The following is a 23,873-nucleotide window of genomic DNA, read 5'->3' as shown; positions in this document are numbered from 1 at the left end:
GCTTTTCACCACTTTTTAATTTGCTTCCCTGGAAATCATCCTTGGGAGGGAGACAAGAGAAATGTAACTGATTTTCTAGAGGAGGACAGGAACAAAGTTAAGTTCCCCCACCCCTGCAAGGCCACACAGGTGGGTACCATAATAGCAGCCTGTTAGCAATTTTGCTTACACTGGGCAGCCTACGCTTCAGTACATAGAGCCCAGCCGGCTGGATCACCTAGAAATTTGGAGAGAGGAGCCACAGTGCTATGCCAAGGCTAGAGAGGGCAGTGACAGAAATTCTCCGTTAATTCACCAGTCTCATCTGTTCATTCGACCAGGAACAAGAAACTAAGAAACCAAACAACAAAGTGAGCCTGGCCCTGCTGTAGCTTGATAAATGGGGAATCAAATTAATCTGTGTAATCTTTCAGTATCCAAAACTGCAGGCATACTCAACACATGCTTAGATGTCCATACCCTAGATTATTATCAGCCATTTAAAATGATGCTTTTGAAAACATTTTATTGACATTGAAAAATGCTCCCTCTATAATATTAAATAAAATTATATCTGATGTCATGGCATTATGAATTCATTCATTCATTCTGTAAATGTGCCAGGTATTGTTCTGGGAATTAAGGAACTTGCAGTGAACAAAACATGAAATCCCTCATCTTGTCAAGCTCCCATTCTAGAGAAGGAGACAAACAATGAAAACCTAAGTAAAGGACGGTGTTAGATAGTAATAAGTGCAGTTGAGAAAAATGAATCCAGAAAGATAGGAGAAATTTTTTTCTCCTTGATACTTTAATGTATTTTCTAACAATTTTTTTTAAGAGATGGGGTCTTGCTAGCTGTCTAGGCTGGAGTACAGTGACACAATCATAGTTCACTGTAACCTCAAACTCCTGGGCTCAAGGGATCCTCCCAACTCAGCTTCCTTGAGTAGCTCCGGTGTGTGCCACTGCAACTGGCCCAGAAAATATTACACGTAGGATCAGAAAACATACATACTTTTTAGAGAAAAAAAGCAATACCAAAAAAGTGATTGATTACATTAAGAAATGAAGTTGGCTCACAACTTGGACCTAAGCTGGGATATGAACATGTGACTCTTTTGGTAGACTGATGTCCTACTGCCAGATGAGCGAAACAGATATTGGCTAAAGAAGGCAGGGCCCTGGTCTGCAGTGACCCAAAAGATAAGGCATTTAGTGAGGCAGCAGCCTGAGTCCTAGACCCAGGCTCGGATTGAGGAATGTGGCACTAGTGGAGTTCTCAGAATCAGGACAGTACTGACAGCAAGATGTCCCTGGTGCCAGTATCCCCAAGTCCATCCCAAAAGTTTCAAATATGCTTGGATGTGCTTCCCTAAATAAGGCCAGGATTGATCTCTGAGCCCAGGGTGGAGCTGAGGCTGCAGGAGGTGAGGGGCATTCTAATGTGACCTTCCAACGTGACGTAACTCTCACAGTAGGCAGATAAATCAATGACTTCCGCAGTGAGTACTTGAAAGTTCCATACAAGTTTCTGTTTTCTTTCTTTTTGCCTTTTTCTGGGGCTGTTCGAGCCCAGCTACCTTACCCCGGCTTTGCTGAGGATGGTGCATGGACCTGTGAGCCAGTGAATTGGCTAAATCTGTCAGGAGACCCGTGGCCATCACGAGACAGCAGTCTGTACCAGAAGGACCGTTTGACTTCCCTTGGGTCCGGGACACTCCCCAAGGATATTCTAACTCCAGGTGCACCTTTCTGCCTCCTTCCTGGAAGGGCACCATAACACAGAGGGCAGGACAGGCAAGATTCTAAAATGTGGCTTGACCCTCCCTTAGTCATGTGATCATGGGCAAGGTGTTTAACCACTCTGGGACCCTGTTTTCTCATCTGTAAACTAGGGGTTTCCCCACCTCAAGTAATCTTTGAGAGAATGAAAAGAAAGCACCTTGGCAGAGGGCCTGGCACCCTACAGGGGCTGGGTAATTGTAACTGTTGCTGTTAACATTATTATCTTCCTTTCTGTTTTCAGAGCAGCCTGGCATCCAGCACAGGCTTTTCTCCACCTGAACCCCAAAGAACTCCCTCAGACCTTTCTTGCTGTGGCCTTGGACCACACCACTTGTGGGGACAATAGTCTCAGGAGTGAGTCCACAAGGATTCGGTTTTGAGGGAAGAAGAAGATTGGAAGTTTTCCTAGGTCTGGGTCAGCCCAAGCCAACCAGTTCTTCTCTGCTCTCTGCTGCCCCCTCTTGGTTCCAAGCCTGAAGAGCCAGTTGCCCACTCGTCCATAGTGTTAACACCTCCTGTGGAAATGAGGATGAAAGAGGAGAAATTGTAAGCAGTTTAAAGAAGAAAATAAGCAAACAAAAAACTGGAGATTTATAGACATGCCTGCCTTGCCCTGCCATTGGGACACTAATGGCTCAGGTGCCCCTGTGATCTGAGGCTTTACAAAAAAAATGGAAACCAGGCTTTGCCTTTTACCCATTTGGGTGGCGGCGGGTTCTTACCGTATCTCTAAAGAAAATGAATTAGAGAAAATTCTACAAAACCTGGCAGGAGGGTTACCGTTTCCCCCATTCTTAGGCCTATGTCAGGCATTACCGAACAATTACTTCATTTTTTTCCTGCTGAATGCAGACCCAGCCTCAGAATCTTTCTCAATACAGCTGTACTCCGAGCAGCCAGTCCTAGTCATTGGTCAGAGTTGGTGCATAAGAGCTGAGGGCTGCAGCCAGAGAGAAGATGCGGATCAAAGCTTACTGCTGTGTGCCTGCTCTTATGTCAGCTTTCTCCAGGTGACCTGGATACTTCATAGCTGCAACAGGGCAGCACCGGGCTTCGGTTCTCAAAATGTACAATCATCCCTCGGTATCCACAGGATTCCAGGGCTCCCTGCAGAAACCCAAATCTGTGGATGCTCAACTCCCTTATATAAAATGACATACTATTTGCATATAACCTATGCATATGCTCTCATGTGCGTTAAATCATCTCTAGATTATTTATAATATCTAATACAATGTAAATACTACGTAAATAGTTGTTATATTGTTATTGGCTTTTATTTGTATTATTGTTGTTCTTTTCCTTCAAATAGTTTCAATCCTTGGTTGGTTGAATCCGAGGGTGCAGAACCTGTGAATATGAAGGGTTGACTGTATTAGCAATTTTATTTAGAAAAATCTGTATATAAGGTGTCACTAAATTGGGACTTCAATGCATCACTGAGCCACAGGGTGTGTTGGTATTTTACTGAGGGAGCTGAAAAGATCGCTGGTAGGCGGGAATATTGCCCAGGCTGAGTCACCTAGGAATGGCAAATAGGTGCGTACTTGGATGATATTAAGTGGTGTATTTTCCTCCAGTATCTCTTAAAGCTGCTAAACTGGACCATGAAGCACCTGTTGCCTCCTGATTGGGTGATTACAGCAGAACAGAAGAGAGCTGTACAGCCAAACCCTTGGAATTTAAGGTTGCAAACCTTTCCAGACTCTTGAGCTACAAGACCTGGGCTTTTGAGCTTCAGATGCCTAAGTCCTGCAAGCAGCCTGGGGATGAAGTTGATGCTGTATACAACAGACCTGGAAGAAACCGTGACCAGTCTGAACCACTCCTTACCACTCCCCACGAAATAAGAACTGCAGGTGCTGTTGCGAGAGGAGGAGTAACAAGCAAATCAATGATCTCCAATGCAGGGAGGCCCCTGAGGAGGAGGCCTGCACACTGTTCACCCCCCAGCCCCTGGTCCAGCCAGGCCCCGGGGCAGGATAAGTTGGGCATTTGAGAGCAGATGAGACTGAGGCTCACTTCCTGGGTAAAGCCTGGGCAGGTGACAAGTCTGACTGAAGTTTCCCTCCCAGAACCCAGCAGAGAAAGGAAAGTTAAGTAGAAATGGTTGCAAGAAATGTAACCTGTATTTTTGTATAACAGCAGGGAGAAATCTAATCTCAGACAATTTAATACGATACTATTCAGTCCGGTGTTTCACTATCTCTCCTCCCTTGTGGTGGTCATTTTGTTTTATTCTGTTTGAGGTTGCCAAGGCATGGAGGAGGGAGGGGGAATCTGTTCTTGATCATCACCTGTCCCCTTGTCATTCACAGAGCTGTCCTGGCCTGTCTGGTCTCCAGGCATTAGTTCACATGAAGGGCTGCTCTAGTCACCTTGACCCATGGCCTGCTGAGTCTCCGTTTCCTCATCCACAAGACCACATTCTATTGCTTTTCGTGCTTTGTGTGAGCATGCGAGGGCCCTGGGAGACTTCTACTTATTGCTAACTCGCAGTGTTAGCTTAGGCTAATTATATAATTAGATAACTTCTCCATAACTCAGTCTCCTCATCTGTAAAATGGGTATAATAATAGTACTTAACTCACAGGGCTGCTATGAGGATTAAACAAGTTAACACATGTTAAGTGTCTAGAACATTACAGATGTGTCAGTTCATATTATTATTTGCTGCTACTACTATTAAAGGGGCAAATGTAAAAATGGCTCTATATACAAACATGAAATACTTAATATTTATCACAGGCATTCTGATGTGCCTTCCTGGATAGGAGAAAAAAGGAGAAGTTACAGCCAGGGCTTTAGGAACAGCACACCATACTGGAAAGTGCTGATACTCCAAATCAGAACCAACAGAGGAGTCCTGGAGTCTGTGCCAGGCATGACCCCGTCAATTGCTGGATGGTGAAGAGCAAGTCTTGGAATGAAAGGGCAGGTGGCCAAGGCAATAGGTGGAGTGGGAGGGGTGGGGACCTCCAGGGGCTCAGGGCACTGGCTCTTTAACCAACCGAAGTTACAGCACTTTACTGTTTTAGCAACCAGTGTTGCCTTACCAGTCTGAGCTGGCTGACTCACCCCCACACTCCAGACCTGGACATACCCACAGTAGCATCCTATGCATGTGAGCATCATTCCTTTATTGTCATGAGACTGGACCCACTCAGCTGAGAGTAGGAAGAGTGAGGAGTGGGCAGAGGGGCTTGTTTGGCTGCCCCTTGGCTGGATGCTTAGCCAGGGCACCTCGGAAAGAAAGGGCATAGCTCAAATCTAGTTAGTACCAGATGTCCCGCCTGACCAAGCACCTTAAAGCCAGCTTACATGTCCTCTTTGTGCAGGGCCAGCATCCAATATGAATAGCCTCCTGGAAACCAGGCTCTGTCCTGGGCCAATCCAGATTCAGCTGGCCTTATCCTACATGTATAGCTCCTGGATTCTGCAGTCCTCAGACTCTCTGCCTGGCCTGATGCCTGAGGTACTTCATTGGCTAAGCCTTACTTTCTGCACATGGGTTTCTATCTGCAATGGTCCCTTGGATCATATCTGCTTCTGGAGCAATGTCTGAGCCTGACAGCAAGTAAGTATTATCTATTGTGCCAACTTATTGGAAGCACCCACCTGGAATTCCATGCTTGAAAAGTGGCCCACTCGGAGGCTGGAGGGTGGGAGGAGTGGATGATCACTTAGCCCTGTCTATCAGAGGATCAGGGAGTAGAAGAGACAAGAAGCATGTGGTCTGTTGGTCATCCCTACCCCAGGCCCATCAGCCCAAATGTGAGTTCTTCAGCTCCTGTGGGAGAGAATTGGGCACACGGATAATTAAGAAGAGAGGAACAGATCTGGGCTCTGAGAGACTCATGAGGTAGATTCATCAAAATCTGGAAGCAATCACCAAAATATCCTAGGGGACCATTAGCAACTTACCAGGCCATGGCCTAGGACCACCTGTCTTGTCCCATCAGTCCTTACAGGTAGGTTTACTAACAGTCTCACTCAGCCTGGGACTGTTTCTATTTCAGCACTCAACGTCCCACATCCCAGAAAATCCCTCAGTTCCAAGCAAATTGGGACAGTTGGTCACCCTACAGACAGAAGACATGTAAGGCCTTACCTGTCCCTACGCCCAGAACTGATCCTGAAGCATAGTAAACAGAAGAACACAATCCTCTTCAGAGCGGAAGATCCCCACAAGAGCCTGACTCTGAGGATACTCGGTGGGTCTTAGATAAAATATGTGCCCAAGATCCTACAGACTTTCAGTTCCCCTGGTGCCTCCTTGCGGATGAAGATGAAGCATGGGGGACTGTGGAGAGAGATCCATCTGGAGCCGGGGGACTGAGTGGCTCTTCCCTTCTCCAGGAAATAAAACCTATGGGACTGCATTTACACAGCCCATCTGCTAGCAACTGACTAATCACAAGGAAAGCACAGAGAAAACGCAAGATGCTGTGACCACAAGGTAAGGCAAGCATCTCTCTCTTGCAGAGGAAAATACACGTGGAGTCAGACTGGTTTCACCCTTCCAACTCTTATTTCTCCCGCTCTGCAAATCACTAAGGAGTACCACCCTTCTTTAAATTCCTAGTCAACTGCCCTCACATAATAAGCTACCTGCAACTAGGAAGAATGCTATTTAGGTATCCCAGAGATTCCTGGAAAGAAGAAAATATTCCTTCTTGTTTGTAGAAATTTTACTTTTCAAAGCTAGAAAAAAGGAGGAAACAGAAGCAGGGCACAGGGTAAAGTCATTTGCATTGGTCAAACATTCAAAATTAGCCATCCAAAGGGAAGGAGGAAATTGAAAATTAACTGAAGCTCCCTGGTTTATGTCCTTTCTGCCTTCAACTTGCTAAGAAAAAAATCTCCATTTGCACTCAGCTATGTCTGCTCAAGGGGACATCTGTCAACCTGGAAGTTTAATTGTTGGTAATAGTATTTCCCTGTTATTCGGGCACCACACAAATAGCATAAATATGATTTAACCACCCTTGCCAGAAATCACAAATTTGTGTCGTGCATGCTGAACGCTAAGGCTGATTAGCACAAAATTTAATTTTCGTTAATATCAGCCTAGGACAAGTAGAGCATGAAATTAACCTAATGTGTTAATATTGTGCTTCACTGTTCTGACTGTATCCTGTAGACGCTGTCACTGGAGACAGGTGCCGCTCTACATGGGAAGAACTCTAGCAATCGGCACAGCCTGGGGGGTGCAGAATGAGCTGGCTCAGGAGGTGGTGTTCCCTGCAGCTGTAGGCAACCAAGGAGGCATTGGATGACAATATTGGAAGCACTGCATAGGAATCAGATGTTATGGGGGGAATTAAGGACTAGTAGCCTTTGAGGCCCTTTCCAATGCTGAAGTGCTGAGATTTTCAATCTTAAAAGTTCCACAGGTCAGATGCTGTTACCCAAGAGAGGAACTGGCAAACTATAGTCTGCAGACTGAATCCAGCCCACTGTCTGTTTTTGTACAGCCCTCAAGCTAAGAATAAGTTTTACATCTTTAAATGGTTGAAAACATTAAAAAAAAATTTCATGATGTAAAATGTATGTGAAATTCAAAGTTCACTATCCATAAAGTTTTACTGGAACTCAGCCATGCCCATTCATTTTTGTATTGTTTATAGCTGCTTTTTGTACTACAACAGCAGATTTGAATAGTTGCAACAGAGACTATATGAACTGGAAAGCCCTAAATATTTACTATCTGGCTCATTACTGGAAACGTTTGCCAACCCCTGATCTAAGACAATAATGGTTTTTCAAATGGGCACTTTGGAGAAGGGACCAGGACATTAAGAGAGAGGAATGGCGCTTCAGGCTTTAGCCAAGGCAGCTGCCCTTCTATCAGTTGTACATAATGTGCTTTTGTTTGAAAAGAAATTGTAGCTAAACAAGGTCCACGATACACATAGTAGTTCAAAACACATTTCCTTTGGAGAGGCACATTGTGGTTTGAAAATGGTGGGCTGCTGGCCAGGCGTGGTGGCTCACACCTGTAATCTCAGCACTTTGGGAGGCTGACACGGGCGGATCACAAGGTCAGGAGATCAAGACCATCCTGGCTAACATGGTGAAACCCCGTCTCTACTAAAAATACAAAAAATTAGCCGGGCGTGGTGGCAGGCACCTGTAGAACCAGCTACTCGGGAGGCTGAGGCAGGAGAATGGCATGAACCCAGGAGGCGGAGCTTGCAGTGAGCCGAGATCACGCCACTGCACTCCAGCCTGGGCGAAAGAGAGAGACTCCGTCTCAAAACAAAGAAAAGAAAATGGGAAAATGGTGGGCTACAAGGTGGCTTCAGGAGAGCTCCAGGAAATTGAAGACTAGTCCAAAATTCAGCTGAAACCAAATCTACATGTGTGCCTGCATGCATGCATGACCACGTTACTCCTATGAATAAGGGGTTTGAGACCAGGAGCAAGTATGCAGTGAAATATCTTATAATCCTCATGGAACACATTTCAGGAATTCTTCTCTGTAAGAGGCTTCCCTTTTCTCTTTGCCTGGCAAACACTTACTCATTTTAAAATAAACATGCTCCTATTATTAATCTATTAAACCATCCATGGTAGACCAATATCTACCGCAAATCCCTAGAATCTGTGCTCATTAGCTTATTTGGGGAAAGGGTCCTTGTAAGTGTGATTAAGTTAAGGACCTTGAGATGAGGAGATAATTCTAGATTATCTGGGTAGGCCCTAAATGCCATCACAAGAATCCTTATAAGACAGATACATAGAATACAGGACACACAGAGGAGGCAAAATGACAACAAAGGCAAAGATTAGACCTGCTGGAGTTTGGAAGTCTGGCCTCCAGAACCCTGAGAGAATAAATTTCTCTTGCATTAAGCCACCAAGTTCATGATAATTTGTTGAAGCAGCCTCCAGAAGCAAATCACAGATACGAAAGGGTTTTATCATAAATGGTTCCACAATTCTGATACAATTATTTTCATTACGTTGCCATACTCAAAAGTATCACTCAAAAGCCCAGTCAAATTTCTTTTCATATACTGTAAGAAGAGTATGAGGTAATTTAAAGCACCCTGGCACATACTAGAGACTTAATAAATAAGAATTTCTTTCTTTTTTAGAGGCAGAATCAGTTGCTCCAACCTTTGAGTCAACATGACATGATGCTTTATACATATTTTAATGAGAAGTTACTTTTCTCAACTACACTTCTGTGTTCTCGATGTCAATCACCCCTACTAGCAGGCTATAAACTTCTTGGGGACAATAATCATAATTCATTCTTCTTTTTATCGTAATTTACTTTTTACTGAGGTTTGACTTACTGCTATGGTTTGGATGTTTGTCCACTTTGAATCTCATGTTGAAATATGACCCCCAATATTGGAGTGGGGGCCTGGCGGGAGATGATTACATCGTGGGGGCAGATCCCTCATGAACGGCTTAGCACCATCCCCTTGGTGATGAGTGAGTTCTCGCTCAGTTAGTTCACATGAGATCTGGTTGTTTAAAAGAGCCTGGGACCTCCCCCTTCTCTCTCTCTCTCTCTCTCTCTCGTTCCCTCTCTGGCCATGTGATGTGCCTGCTCCCCCTTCACCTTCTCCCATGACTGTCAGCTTCCTGAGGCCTTCCCAGAAGCAGATCCCAGCACCATGCTTCCTGTATAGCCTGTAGAACCACGAGCCAATTAAACCTCTTTTCTTTATAAATTACCCAATCTCAGGTGTTCCTTTATAGTGATGCAAAAATGGACTAACACACTGATATATAGTAAAGTGCCCATATCTTAAGTATATATCAAAGACTGTTTACAAGTGTTTACTTCTGGGCAACTACCACCCAAGTCAAGAGATAAAGCATTTCCCGAACCCCAGAAGGTTCTTTAATGCCCCCTCCCAGTCAATATCTCCTGTAAGAGTGGCTTCTATTCTGATTCTTTTGACGTTAATGAATTCTACCTGCTCTTGAATAGATACATTCTTTCGAATATGGCCTCTCTCACACAGCATAATGTTTTTGACATTTATCCATCATTTTACTGGGTGGACTCTGGGGAGTTTCCAGTTTGGAACTATTACAACTAGTGCTGCTAGGAAAATTCTTGCACTTATCCTGCCATCGAAGAAAGCACACTTTTCTTTTGGATATTTATAGGAATAGGATCACGGGGCAGGTATACAGCCAGATTTAGTAGATACTGCTGAATAGTTATTTGTGGAACTTAACTATGGGCATATCTTGTTTCACTGTGCTACATTTTATTGTACTTTCCAGTTATCGCATATTTTACAAATTGAAGGTTTGTGGCAACCTTGAATCAAGCAAGCCTATTGGTACCATTTTTCCAACAGCATGTGCTCACTTCATGTCTCTGTGTCACATTTTGGTAATCCTTGCAATATTTCAAAGTTCTTCATTGCTATTATACCTGTTATGGTGGTCTGTGATCAGTGACCTTTGATGTTGCTATTGTATTTGTTTCAGGGCACCACAGCCACACCCATACAAAAATGTGAAGATAATCAATAAATGTTGTGTGTGTGCTGACTGCTCCACCAACCAGCTGTTCCCCCATCTCTCTCCATCTCCTCAGGCCTCTCTGTTTCCTGAGACACAACAATATTGAACATAGCCCAGTTAATAACTCCACAATAGCCTCTAAGTGGCAAGTAAAAGGAAAAGTCACACATCTCTCCCTTTAAGCTAGAAATGATTAAGCTTAGTGAAGAAGACCTGTCAAAATCTGAGATATGCCAAAAGCTAGGCCCCCTGAACCAAACAGCCAAGTTGTGAATGCAAAGGGAAAATTCTTGAAGGAAATTTCAAGTGCTACTCCAGTGAATACATGAATGATAAGAAAGTGAAACAGCCTTTTGTGATATGGAGAACGTTCTAGTGGTCTGGAAAGATAAGCCAATCACAACAGTTTCTTAGGCGAAAGCCTAATCCAGAGCAAGGCTCTAACTCTCCAATTCTATGAAGACTAAGTGAGGTGAGGAAGCTGCACAGGAAAAGTTTGAAACTAGCAGAGATTGGTTCATGACGTTTAGGGAAAGAAGCCATCTCCGTAACATAAAAGTGCAAGGTGAAGCAGCAAGTGCTGATGGAGAAGCTGCAGCAAGATATCTAGAAGATGTAGCTAAAATGTTTGATGAAGGTGACTACACTAAACAACAGATTTTCAGTGTAGACTAAATAGCCTTCAGTTAGAAGAAGATGCCATCTAGGACTTTCATAGCTAGAGCGAAGTCAGTGCCTGGCTTCAATGCTTCAAAGGACAGGCTGATTCTCTTTTGAGAGGCTAATGCGGCTGGTGACTTTAATGCTCATTTACCATTCCAAAAATCCTAGGGCACTTAAAAATTATGCTCAATCTACTCTGCCTGTGCTCTATAAATGAAATAACAAAGTCTAGATGACAGCACACCTGTTTATAGCATGTTTTAGTGAATGATTAAGGCCACTGATGAGACCTACTGCTCAGAAAAAAAAAGATTCCTTTCAAAATATTATTGTTCATTGACAAGGCACCTGTTCACCCAAGAGCCCGATGGAGATGTACAGGAAAATAAATGTTGTTTTCATGCCTGCGAAGACAGCATCCATTCTGCAGCTTATGGATCAAGGAGTAAATTTGAATTTTCAAGTGTTATTTCAGAAATGTATTTCACAAGGCTATAGCTGCCATGTATAGTGATTCCTCTGATAGATCTGAACAAAGTTAATTGAAAACCTTCTGCAAAGGATTCTAGATGTCTTCAGGAACATTCTTGATCCATGAAAGGAGGTAAAAATATTAACATTAACGGGAGTTTGAAAGAAGTTGATTGCAACCCTCATGGATGACTTTAAGATCATTAAGTTTGGAGTTCAAGACTGCAGTGAAGGAGGTAACTGCAGATGTGGTGAAAATGGCAAGAGAATTAGAAGTAGATTCTGAAGATGTGACTGAATTATTGCAACTTTATGACAAAACTTGAACAGATGAGGAGTTGCTTCTCATGGATGTGCAAAGAAAGTGATTCCTTGAGATGGAATCTATTCCTGGTGAAGATGCTGTGCATGTTTTTGAAATTCCAACAAAGGATTCAGAATATTATGTGAGCTTAGTTAATAAAACAATAGCAAAGTTTGAGAGGATTGATTCTAATTTTGAAAGAAGTCTACTGTGGGTAAAATGCTACCAAACAGCATCACGTGCTACAGAGAAATCTTTTGTGAAAGAGTCCATGAATATGGCAAACCTCAATGTTGTCTTATTTTAAGAAATTACCACAGCCACCTCAGCCTACAGCAACCACCACCCTGATCAAGACAGCAGCCATCAATGTCAAGGCAAAACCTCCACCAGCAAAATGATTACAACTCATTGATGGTTCAGATGATTGTTAGCATTTGTCATCAATGAAGTATTTTTAAATTAAGTACATGTTTTAGACATAATGCTATTGCACACTTAGTAGACAACAGTATGGTGTAAACATAACTTTTATATGCACTGGGAAACCAAAAAAATTGTGTGACTCACTTCATTGTGATATTCACTTTATTGCGTGGTCTGGAACTGAACACTCCAATATCTCTGAGGTAGGCCTGTACTTTTGTTGTACAGATCTTCATTTTCATTAGCACTGTCTGAAATTTGGAGCAATGTGTGAAATCCTCACCATCCTTGTCAGTCTTTTTAATTTTAGTCATTCTGGCGGTGGCTAATTTGTCTTTATATTCCTCATGTACAAGGTCAAAATTTGTAGTACATGACCCTACCTTCCTTCCTGGCCATAGGGATCAGGCACAGTTATCTAACCAAAGGCCAGGTAAACCACAAGCCAGCTACCATCTGATGCTGCCCTGCAAGAAAAAAAAAATGAGTTGGATCAATTAGATTTTCTCTCTCAGAAATAAAGCAACCAAATGAAGAGAAAAACACAGCCTTCAATGGGAGCAAATAATGAAATGCTGTAATGGCTATGATTCATCAATACAAGCCAAAGATATGGGAAAAAGGAAGGAAGTAGAAGCTATAACAGAGAAACAATGCAGAGTAAAAGGGAAAGAAGCCCACTGAGACCAGGACAGAAAGAAGCAGGTACTGTGAGAACAGCAGTGAACCAGGCCACCGACCTCAAGGCCATGTTCTGAGGCCACTGGAGTGACCCTATATCAATTATACCTTAATAATGCTATTTTTAAAATGGAAAAAAATAAAGGCAACATGATTTAATTTATATGACATTCTTGAAAATAAGGCCTTGGGGTAGGGCCTGTTCTTGAATCTCCAAGATATTCTATATCCCGTTCCTCTTAATAAACACCCTTGCCATAAGCCTCTCTTCACTTTAGCTGAAATAACTTGAGTGGTCCTTTGTTTCCTTTAACTAAAAACATTCAACTGCCATGCCTGGTATATAATATCAGTGATGTGCTAGTAAATGTTTAACAACCAACCATCTAAGAATCAAAGGCACTGATTTGAAGCATTTACCAATATCTGTGGTGTAAATACTCCTCCCATGGCCAGTTTCAAGCTATTAGTGTGACATCGCCAAACACAAGAGATGGGAAATAGAATATAATTATATAGTATTTTCACTGCACAGATGCAATAAATGTAAGTAGCCTCAAGAATGTAGTTAATAGTAAAATAATTAGTTGAGTATTTATACTCAACTTCAGTATAATTATTTATTGCCTTTGTCTTTAATTTATTTAATTAAAGTGTATATATTTTTTATAATGATGGTGTTTAATAACTGGCTCACAAAACTCCTGCAAATTTAACAATCATCTCTTACAAGCTGATACAACTGACTCTGACACACCACTGAGGTAGATATTCACTAAATATTTGCATCCTTTCTTGCCTTCTCTGCGTTTTCGCAGGCTCCTCATTGTGTGGAGTTCACTGCCTGGCTCCGCAGCCAATGGCACAGCCAAATATGAGCAAAACAAATCATATGATGATAGTGTTGTACTCAATTTTCCACAGTAGATTCCCACTGGTGATATTCTAAACCATGGAAATAGACATGTCATAGCTGTATTTACCCAGACAAAAGAGTGCAGCTTTTTGGTTTGGGAATTTGATTTGTTTTTATATCATCTAAGAGCAGTACACAAGCAAGCGTGTAATATGTTAAGTGGTCACAGGAACTTTCTGATTCACTGGAATGGTCCCTTGATCAAAAGCCCAACAAATATCTGAGCTCCATCCACAAGCCCACTACTGTGGACACAGTGAGAGTTGTAGTTTTTGCTGTTAAAAGGCTTTCAACGGTAATGGTACTGATGAAGCCAGTGGACATTTATTAAGTGCTTACTGTATAACAAGATTCTTTTCTAAGTGCTTTATGCAGATAAACCCAATTAATCCTCACAAGACCCTTTGTGGTAGATACTGTATTGTCTTCCTAATTTTACAGATAAGGAAAAATGACACAGAGAGAGGTTAAACAGGAGCCTAAGGTTAACTATATGAACCTAACTATCTAACCCCAGAGACCATGCTGCTAAACACTGGGCCACTCACCTTAGGACAGTAAGATACAAACACTGTTATATAAAGAAAGACCACAATGAGAGGTTGTCTGTAAGTACATTAGGAGTAGAGAAGGAAGTAGCAAGTGTGGGCTGAATTATTCTCAAAGGATAACTTTAAAGGACCCTTTAGACATTGGGTGGTGGGGAGGGCTAAAGCTAGACTTGAAGGATGGGCAGGATTTGGAGAGATCAAAAGGGCCAGGTGGTAGCTTAAGGGAAAGAAAGCCACCTGAAGGAGGGCATAACAGTGGAAGTGAGCATTGTGCCTCAGAGTACATGCAGAGAACCATCAGTTTGCTGAAAAGCAGTGACAGTAGAAGTTGAGGACACTTTTAGGGTGATGGGTATATGTTCACTGTCCTGATTGTGGGGATGATATCACAAATGTACACATAACCAAGACTTACGTGTTGTATACTTTTGTATGTACATTTTATTGTATATCAGTTATACCTCAATAATGTTGTTTTTAAAACTAAAAACAATAAAGGCAACATGATTCAATTCATATGACATTGTAGAAAATAGGAACAAAAAACAGGTCAATATTGCCAGGGGCTAAGAATAGGGGAATGGGTTGATGACAGAAGTGTGAGGGAATTTGGGGGTGAAGAGGTCATGGAAGCATTCTATGTCTCGTGTTCTCTATCTTAATTGTGGTTAAGGATTACATGATTGTATTTTTTGTCAAAACTCAGAACTGTACACATAAGAAGGATGAATTTTACTGTATGTAAATATATTTCTATAAATCAGACTTTTAAAAAAGTTAAAAGATTACACACACACACACACACACACACACCCATATGACTTGTATGTGTCTGCTTGTTAACGGTGATAAGTAAATAGAAAGTAAATCTTTCTCCTCCTGCTGGAGCTGAAATGCTGGAAAATCCAAAGCAGGCTTCAAAGACTGACTTCCCATCTATGTACTGTCTTTTATACTTTTTAAAGTCTTTTCAAATCTAATGTCATTTGATCCAGTTGCCAACCCTAGAAGGAAGGGAGGGGAAGGGGTTACATACTGATTGGTGAATGAGGAAACTGAGGCCAGGGAGGTTAAAGATTCTCACTCAACATCACGCAGCTCAGAAGCGGTGAAGTCAGGACTAGTGCCAGACAGACCTGACTTCTAGTCTGTTGCTCTTCCCATGTGCAGCAGTGCCCCACTCCACCCCATCTCCAGCTTTGCAGGGTCCTTCTTGATCAGCAATCCATGGTCTTGTGCATCCAGAGGGAAGGACTCTGAATCAAGACCCTCATCCTGTAGGAGGCTTCTCAGAGCCTGCCCTCTGCCTTCAAATCATGGTGGAACCACAGGTAAATCATGTGGACAGCACCTGGGTACATCCCACAGGTTGTGATGAGAGGACACTTTACCTTGGTGGTCTTCCTCCCGGAAACCCATAACCCCAGTGTAATCATGAAAAAAATACTTTGCAAACCCAAATGGAGGGACATTATATAAAGTACCTGACCAATACTTCTCAAAATTATCAAAGTATCAAAATAAGGAAAGATTGGAAAATTATAACTAAGAAGACACAACAACTAAATGTAATCTGATATGCTGCATGAAATCCTGGAACTGAAAAAGGGACATTCATGGAAAAGCTAGTGAAACCTGAATAAAAATTATAGAGTTTAACTAACAATAGTAACCTGTCAATGTTTGTTCCTTAGTTTTTCTGAACGTACTGTGATGATGTAAGATGTTAACAATAGGGAAAACTAGGAGAGGGGAACATGAGAACTCTTCGTATTAATTTGTAAATTTTCTGTAAAAGTGAAATTATTCCAAAATAAAAAGTTTATTTTTAAAAAATCTCAGTGGAGGCACTAGATGCTATTGTCCTTCCTGTTGAATCTTCTCTGAAGAAGCAAAGGGAATATTTTGTTTTTAGCCAGGATAATCAATTTTTAAGCCAGGGGCAGGAGCTTCTCTGCTTCGGCTCATAAAACCCCACACCAGGTTGCCTGGTGGTGAGAGCCATCCACCTCTTCCCATCCAGAGTCACTCTGCCTTCTCCCCATCAGCAGCACCACCTGGCTCTTTGAACTCAATAAAGGCATCCTTTATTGTGCATCCAGACAGCTGAGGGTCAGAGGGCAATGGCAGCCTCATCCACTGCTCTCTTGAAGCCTGGCTGGTCAGATCCCCTCTGGGCAGGACCACTGCTGGGGCAGGATTTCCAATGCTCCCAGTAGATATAGATAAAGAAGCATGGGTGTATGTGTGTGTGTGTTTGAGTGTGTGTGTGTGTGTGTGAGAGAGAGAGAGAGAGAGAGACAGAGAAAGACAGAGAGACAGAGAAAGAGAAAGAAAGAAACAGACAAACAAACGGAGAGAGACAGACAGACATACAGGGAGACAAACACAGCTGATCACTGAGTGAGGACGTTATGGTGAGTGACCTGAAACAGGCTCCTAGAAATAATCTCTCAGTAGGGAAGTATCGAATCCCTTTGGAAACCAATGAAGCAGGAAAGTGGTGTTAACCAATCTATTGTGCGGGCCTTTTTTATTATCAGTAAATAATGAAAGGCTGAAACTGTCCTATTACCAAGACTAATAGTTTCTGTGACTCTCTCCCTCTCCACACCCCACCCTCTGCCGGCTTTTGGTGACCAATTTTTCACCCTGCATTCTGCCTCTAGTCCTTTCTCTTCCAGGCCTTTCTCCTTCCATCCTCCTTCTCCTCTTCGTCTGCCTTAAAGGATTATTCTGCTTCCCAAATGTGGACACTCACATTGAGGTCTCATCCCTGCCTGCATTCTTGGAAGCAGCCGTAGCCCACAAAGCACAGTCCCCCCAAGCCATGCCTCCAGGGCATCTTCAGGGCCCAGGTGGTCTGCTGGCTCTGGTACTTCTACAATAAGTAGAATTATACAATAAGTACAATCAGGATAAAGACTAGACTCCCAGCACTCTTCCTTCAGAGTAACATTGACACATTTACTCATAAAATGAATCTTCCCTTCTCAACTGATTCTCAACTGGTTCATTTAGGGAAGGTGAAGTTTCCACTCAGGAAACAAAAATGACATCAGAAATTTTAACAGAGATCATTTAGTGTAAATCATTGCTCACCAGGAATTGGAGAACTGAGATGGCAGAGAGGATAATGCTGAAGTTTCACAGAGATAACTACAAAGTGGCTATGCCACCATGGCTGGAGGAACAAAGGGAAGAGTCTAGGGCTACTAGGACCTAGAGACATGAAGGAACCCTTCACAGAGATGGAGCCCAGACCTCTGAGGAAGGTATGCCAATAGGCCAGGGCTGGGATCTCCAAGGAGGGACAATGGGACTGGTTCTGAGAGTGTGGAAAAAAATGAAGACTGGAGCCAGCTGCTCTGCTGAAATGAACTGCCACTGCCAAAGCAAAGAAGCATTGTTGGAGTGATGCTGGCGGGAACTGGAAGCAAACAGGAAGAGGCATATCCCTTTTCTCTTCTCCAGGAAGCAGTCTCCACATAGCACCTTCTAATAGCGGAATCTGATTTGGATCCATTTGGCAAAAGGAAAAAGGGTTTGCAGAATCCCATCCCAGCATCACAAAGCTGAGTATTAAACAGTAGGTGTGAATTTGAGGCACAGTAGCAAGAAACCAATGGAAAGAGAAGGAAAAAGAGTATACCTGTATAAATGTACAACTTATCAACTGACTGTTTCATAGCTAAACTATGTGAATGTATATTCATGCATGAATACATCATGTTTTAATGATAACCGCCAATTTCAAATAATAATATCTAATATTTACTGAGACTTTGCCAGGTACCAGACAAATGCTAAACTCTTCACATGAATGATCTAATTTATAAGAACCCAAAAAGGTAGATACCAAAAAAATCTTAATTTTACAGATGTGAAAATTAAGACTTAGAGAGGCTAAGTTGCATATGATCCTCAGAAAGTAGTAGAGTCAAGACCAGACCCTGTAAAATTCATGCACACTCACTGCATCACCTCTTTTCTGCTGAGATCCATAGCTACAAACTCTTCCATCCTTTCCTCTCCCTTCCCACTAATATCGTCAGGACCTCTCTAGCAAGAGGGCTAAAAGATTCCTCAGTGCTGTCTCTTCAGATGCGCCATACAGCTCCAATTTCATGTACATCAAAATGCAGCATTTCACAGAATTAGAAAAAAAAATCTGGCCAGGCACGGTGGCTCACACCTATAATCTCAGCACTTTGGGAGGTTGAGGTGGGCAGACTGCTTGAGCTCAGGAGTTCCAGACTAGCCTGAGTTACATAGCAAGACCCCATCTCTACTAACAATACAAAAAAAAAAATAGCTAGGTGTGGTACTGCATGCCTGTGGTTCCAGCTACTTGGAAGGCTGAAGTGGGAGGACTGCTTGAGCCAGGGGGCAGAGGTTGCAGTGAGCCAAGATCATGCCACAGCACTCCAGCCTGGGTGACAGAGCGAGACCCTCTCTGTATTTTTTTAATTAAAAAAAAGAAAGAAAGAAATCTAAAATTCATTTGAAACCAAAAAAGAGCCCAAATGGCCAAAGCAACCCTATGGAAAAAAAAATAAATAAATAAAGAAGCTGGAGGCATTATACTACCTGACTTCAAACTATACTACAAGGCCACTGTAACTAAAAAAAGCATGGTACTGGTATAAAAGCAGACCACAGGCCAATGGAAAGGGTTAGGGAACCCAGAAATAAAGTGGCACACCCTCAACCATCTGATCTTTAACAAAGCTGACAAAAGCAAGCAATGGGGAACGTACTCCTGATATGGTTTGGCTCTGTCCCCACCCAAATCTTATCTCATATTGTAATCCCCACATGTCGAGGGAAGGAACTGTTGGGAGGTGATTGGATCATGGAGGCAGTTTCCCCCATGCTGTTCTCCTGATAGTGAGTTCTCAAGAGATATGACAGTTTAAAAATCTGTGGCTTCCTTCACTCTCTCTCTCCTGCCACCATGAAGACGTGCCTTGCTTCCCCTTCACCTTCCACCATGATTGTAAGTTTCCTGAGGCCTCCCCAGCCATGTGGAATTGTGAGTTAATTAAACCTCTTTCCTTTATAAATTACCTAGTCTAAGGTAGTTCTTTATAGCAGTGTGAAAATGGACTAAAACAACTCCCTATTCAATAAATGGTGCCGGGATAACTGGCAAGCTATGCAGAAGATTTAAAACTGGACCCCTCCCTTTCACCATATACAAAAATCAACTCAAGATAGATTAAAGATTTAAGGGTAAAACCTAAAACTATAAAAACCCAAGAAGAAAATCTAGGAAATACCATTCTTGACATTGGCCCAGGCAAAGACTTCATGACAAAGACTTCAAAAGCTATTTCAACAAAAACAAAAAATGACAAATGGGAGCTAATTAAACTAAAGAGCTTCTGTACACTAAAAGAAACTATCAACAGTCAACCTACAGAATAGGAGAAAATATCTACAAACTATGCATTTGTCAAAGGTCTACTATCCAGAATCTATTTTTAAAAAAACTAAAACAAATAAACAAGAAAAAAAACCAAATAAACCCATTAAAAAACGGGCAAAGGATATGAACAGAGCCTTCTCAAAAGAAGACATATATGCAACCAACAAGCATATAAAAAATGCTCAATATCACTAATAATTAGGTAAATGCAAATCAAAACCACAATGAGATACCATCTCACACCAATCAAAATAGCTATCATTAGAAAGTCAAAAATAACAGATACTGGTGACGTTGCAGAGAAAAGGGAATGCTTATACACTGTTGGTGGGAATGTAAATTAGTTCAGCCACTGTGGAAAGCAGTCTGGAGATTTCTCAAAGAACTTAAAATAGAACTACTATTCGACCCAGCAATCCCATTATTGGGTATATGCCTAAAGGAGTATATTCTGTACTATAAAGACAAATGAATGCATATATTTATCACAGCACTATTCACAACAGCAAAGACATGGAATCAACCTAGATGCCCATCAACAGTAGACTGGATAAAGAAAATGTGGTATACATATACCATGGAATACTGTGCAGCCATTAAAAAGTGAAATCATGTCCTTTGCAGCAACATGGATGGAGCTGGAGGCCATTATCCTAAGTAAATTAACACTAGAACAGAAAACCAAATACCACATGTTCTTACTTATAAGTGGGAGCTAAACATTGAGTACACATGGACGCGAGGGTTGAAAAACTACTATTGGGTATTATGCTGATTACCTGGAGGCCAAAATTATCTGTACACCAAACCCTGGGACACATAATTTGCCCATATAACAAACCTGTACATGTCCCCCTTGAACCTAAAATAAAAGTTAGAAAGAAAATAACAGCATTAAAGCATGACCAGCATTAAATCACATATACACAACCATACACCAAATGAAAAGCAGAAAAGAATGTCCCCATACATAAATACATTAGTATCATCTGCAGCCAATAAAATAATGATGTGGCAATACATGAGTTAACATGGAAAGATAATCATAGCTAACATTTAACAAGAGCATCTCATATGCTGGGAACTGTATTATGGAATTTTTTTGGCATTAACATATTTAACCCTCACAACAACCTATAGTTAGTATATTCCATCATTATCATATAGTTAGTATATTCCATCATTATCATCTTCATCTTACAGATGAGGAAGCTGATGCACCATAGCAATTATGTAACTTGCCCGAGATCATACAGCTAGTAATTGATAGAGTCAAGATCTCAAACAAGACAACCAGACTTCAGAGCATGTGATGTTAACCACCACATTATTCCAATTTCAGTAGATTATAAAAATCCATAACATGCTATTCAGTGAAAAATAAAGCAGATTAGAGAATAGTATATATAGTATTATGCATGTCTAATACACATACATGGATATCTATACAATGTATTTTTTATTTTAGTCCATAGGGAAAAGTATGGGAGGGCTTATAATAAAATATTAACAATGGTTATCTCAGAGAGGTGGTTTGATTTTTTTTCTTTTTTTGCTTTCTTGTATTAAAATAACTATGTGTTCTGGTTTTTCTACAATAAACACATTCTTTGTAATAACATTTTTAAAATTTTTGTAAATAAATAAGTGTCATCTTGGAGAAAATGATCTGGCAATTTGAACAGCTTTTTAATATTTTGGGTGAAAAAGAAGAGCAAATATGTGTTCCCACAGACATGCACAATAGAAAAGAGATTCAAAAGCATCTACTTCATCCTAGCAAGACAATAAACCAGTCCCTAACAATCATTCCGATATCTGAATAAGCCCAGGAGCCAAGTCCCTGGAATTATTTTAAGCATGTTCCCTTTTCCAGTGCACTGTGAAGAGATTGCAAATTTATTAAATATGAGATTATTCCACTTTGAAACTCATACCTCCACGATTCTAATCAAGATGACTTGGCCCCTCTGAACATCCGACATTTGCTCACTGGATAGCATTGTTGTGGCAGCTGTGATGTTATCCCTTTCCATCGGGAGTATTCTCTCCAATTTCCCCAAACCATGTGCTGCCTTGGAAACATCATGATTCTTATAGAGATCTAAGCAAACGGAAATAATAAAAATAATAAAATCTTACACTTAAAGTCTATCTTTCATGCCACCAAGGTGCCTTGCTAAACCCTTCCTCTATATAAAAAGACAGACAAGCAGAGTGGCCCATACCATGTGTCATCCTCATAATCAACAATTAGAGAAAAGACACCGATCTCTGCTCCCTGGATAATTCCAGTCACAGTAGTTTTCCACCTGAATTAAGCAGATTGCCAAGGCCAATATTTTCATGAACAGAAAGACTGAGTTGCCTATCTAAAGATGCTGACATGAAAGAGGCCTCTGTGAGAGAAAGCAGTGTGGCATCTTACCATCAGGGCATCAACTCACATGAAATAAAGGTCTGTGGTAATCCAGGGAATCTTCCCTCTAAAGCAAAGGTTCACAGACTTTTCCTACAAAATGCCAGATGTAAATATTTTCAGCTTTGCAGACCGTATGATCTCTGTCACAACTACTTAACTCTGCTGTTGCAGGGTGAAAGCAGCCATAGACACTGTGTAAAAAGAAATCAGCATGACCGTGTTCCAATAAAACTTTATATAAACAGATGGTGGGCCAGATTTGACCCATGGGCTGTAGTTTGCTGAACCTTGCTCTAAAGTATAGGCTAAGGATCCTCATGGTGTGTCTGCAATATTCAAGGCTGCCTCTGAGGAAAACTATAAAGTTGGCAATATTGTTCTCATTGGCTTATTCAATAAATGCATTGCATCCCTTAAGCCAGGGCCTGGCTTAAGCCTTGAGAATCAGAAGTAGAAAAGCAAATAAAACCCCTAGCGTTTACATTTGGGAGAGGAAGTACTAAGCAAGTAAACAACATGTAAACAAAAAAAATTTCTGGTAGTGGTAAGTGATATAAAGATGATAAGTAAAGGCATTGGGTTACTTGCTGGGGCAGGGGAGTCCCGCTTTAGATAGGGTAGTCAGGGAAAACTGAGGAAGGTACTTTTGAGTTCACATGACAGTAAAGAGAAGTAGGTACAAATGCAAAGATCTAGGCAAAGAGTAGGCTCTCAGGTATGGAGAACTCAAATGCAAAGAGGCCTGAGGCAGAAAAAAGGCTTAGTGGGTTTGAGGAGCAAAGAGCCCTGAGGCAAAAAGGCTGCCTAGTTGGAGAATTTCTTGAGGTAAGGAGTTTGAGACCAGCCTGGGAAACACAGCAAGACCCCATATCTTAAAAAAATAAAATAATAAATTGGCCAGGGGTAATGTAGTCTCAGCTTCTTGGGAGGCTGATGCAGGGGGATAGCTGGAATTCACAAGTTTAAGGCTGCAGTGAGTCACGATTGCACCACTGCACTCCAGCCTGGGTGACTGAGCAAGACTCTGACTCTAAAGAAAAAAAAGTAAAGAAAGTACAAGACAGGTCCATGTCAAGGAGAACTAACTGATGGAGTCCTCCAGCCTCTACAGGTCTATAACCTGGACTACTGGTGTGAGTATGGCTTGCCCTGCAGAGCCACTAACACTTCATCAAGGGTCTTCTGCAGTCCTTGAAGTTTAAATCCAGATGGGGCTGAGGTTAAGGGCACATCAGAAAGAAAGGACAGCAGCCAGGCAAGGAAGGCGCCAGAGGAGGAGGGCCTTGCCTTCACCTGTGTCTTTGCCAGGTTAGCCTTGCCTTCTGAGTCTACCCAGTGATTCCAACGGGCTTCAGCTCCTGCTATAATCCAGGCTCAAATCACAAGATTGCTTCTCTTTGAGATCATCAAAAGTGCAAGCACAGAGAGTGACCGTAGGGTTCTCAGCTTGGTGTCTGCTCTCTCCTTATGTCTGCTGAGGCATATTTCACTCTTTTCTTTCCACTCCAGTGGTCTTGGAGCACAATAAAAAATCTAAAATATTTGTATTCCATTTGAGTTAATACCACATTTTCTGTAATTATCCCCGCTGCTAAAATCATTTCGTTGTGTGCTTTTTGAGTGAGAGGGAGGGGGTGGAGGATCAAATTAATTCTTTGGCAACAAAAATCTGTTCGTAGTCATTTAGAGCCTCTTCAGTCTGTGGAAACTGCAGCCAAAAAAGAGTAAGAACACTTAGT

General features: G+C 41.8%; 1 long non-coding RNA gene across 4 annotated transcripts in view; it reads right to left on the bottom strand.

The window, feature by feature from the left end:
* Window positions 1–485: 485 nt before the first annotated feature.
* The window catches only part of LOC109028924 (uncharacterized), a 71,234-nt gene continuing 47,846 nt past the window's right edge, over window positions 486–23,873 (bottom strand). For 3 of the 4 annotated variants that reach the window (XR_010135449.1, XR_008669493.2, XR_008669494.2), the window contains 4 exons: window positions 21,650–21,816; window positions 12,278–12,600; window positions 5,386–5,557; window positions 486–2,282 (listed from right to left, as the gene is read on the bottom strand). This is a non-coding gene — a long non-coding RNA (uncharacterized lncRNA). The remainder of the gene's footprint in view (window positions 2,283–5,385; window positions 5,558–12,277; window positions 12,601–21,649; window positions 21,817–23,873) is intronic. The other variant, XR_010135448.1, reaches the window with a different exon arrangement.

The sequence above is a fragment of the Gorilla gorilla genome, chromosome 9 (assembly GCF_029281585.2).
Source record: "Gorilla gorilla gorilla isolate KB3781 chromosome 9, NHGRI_mGorGor1-v2.1_pri, whole genome shotgun sequence".
NCBI lineage: Eukaryota > Metazoa > Chordata > Mammalia > Primates > Hominidae > Gorilla > Gorilla gorilla.
This window is presented reverse-complemented; position numbering and strand designations above follow the sequence as displayed.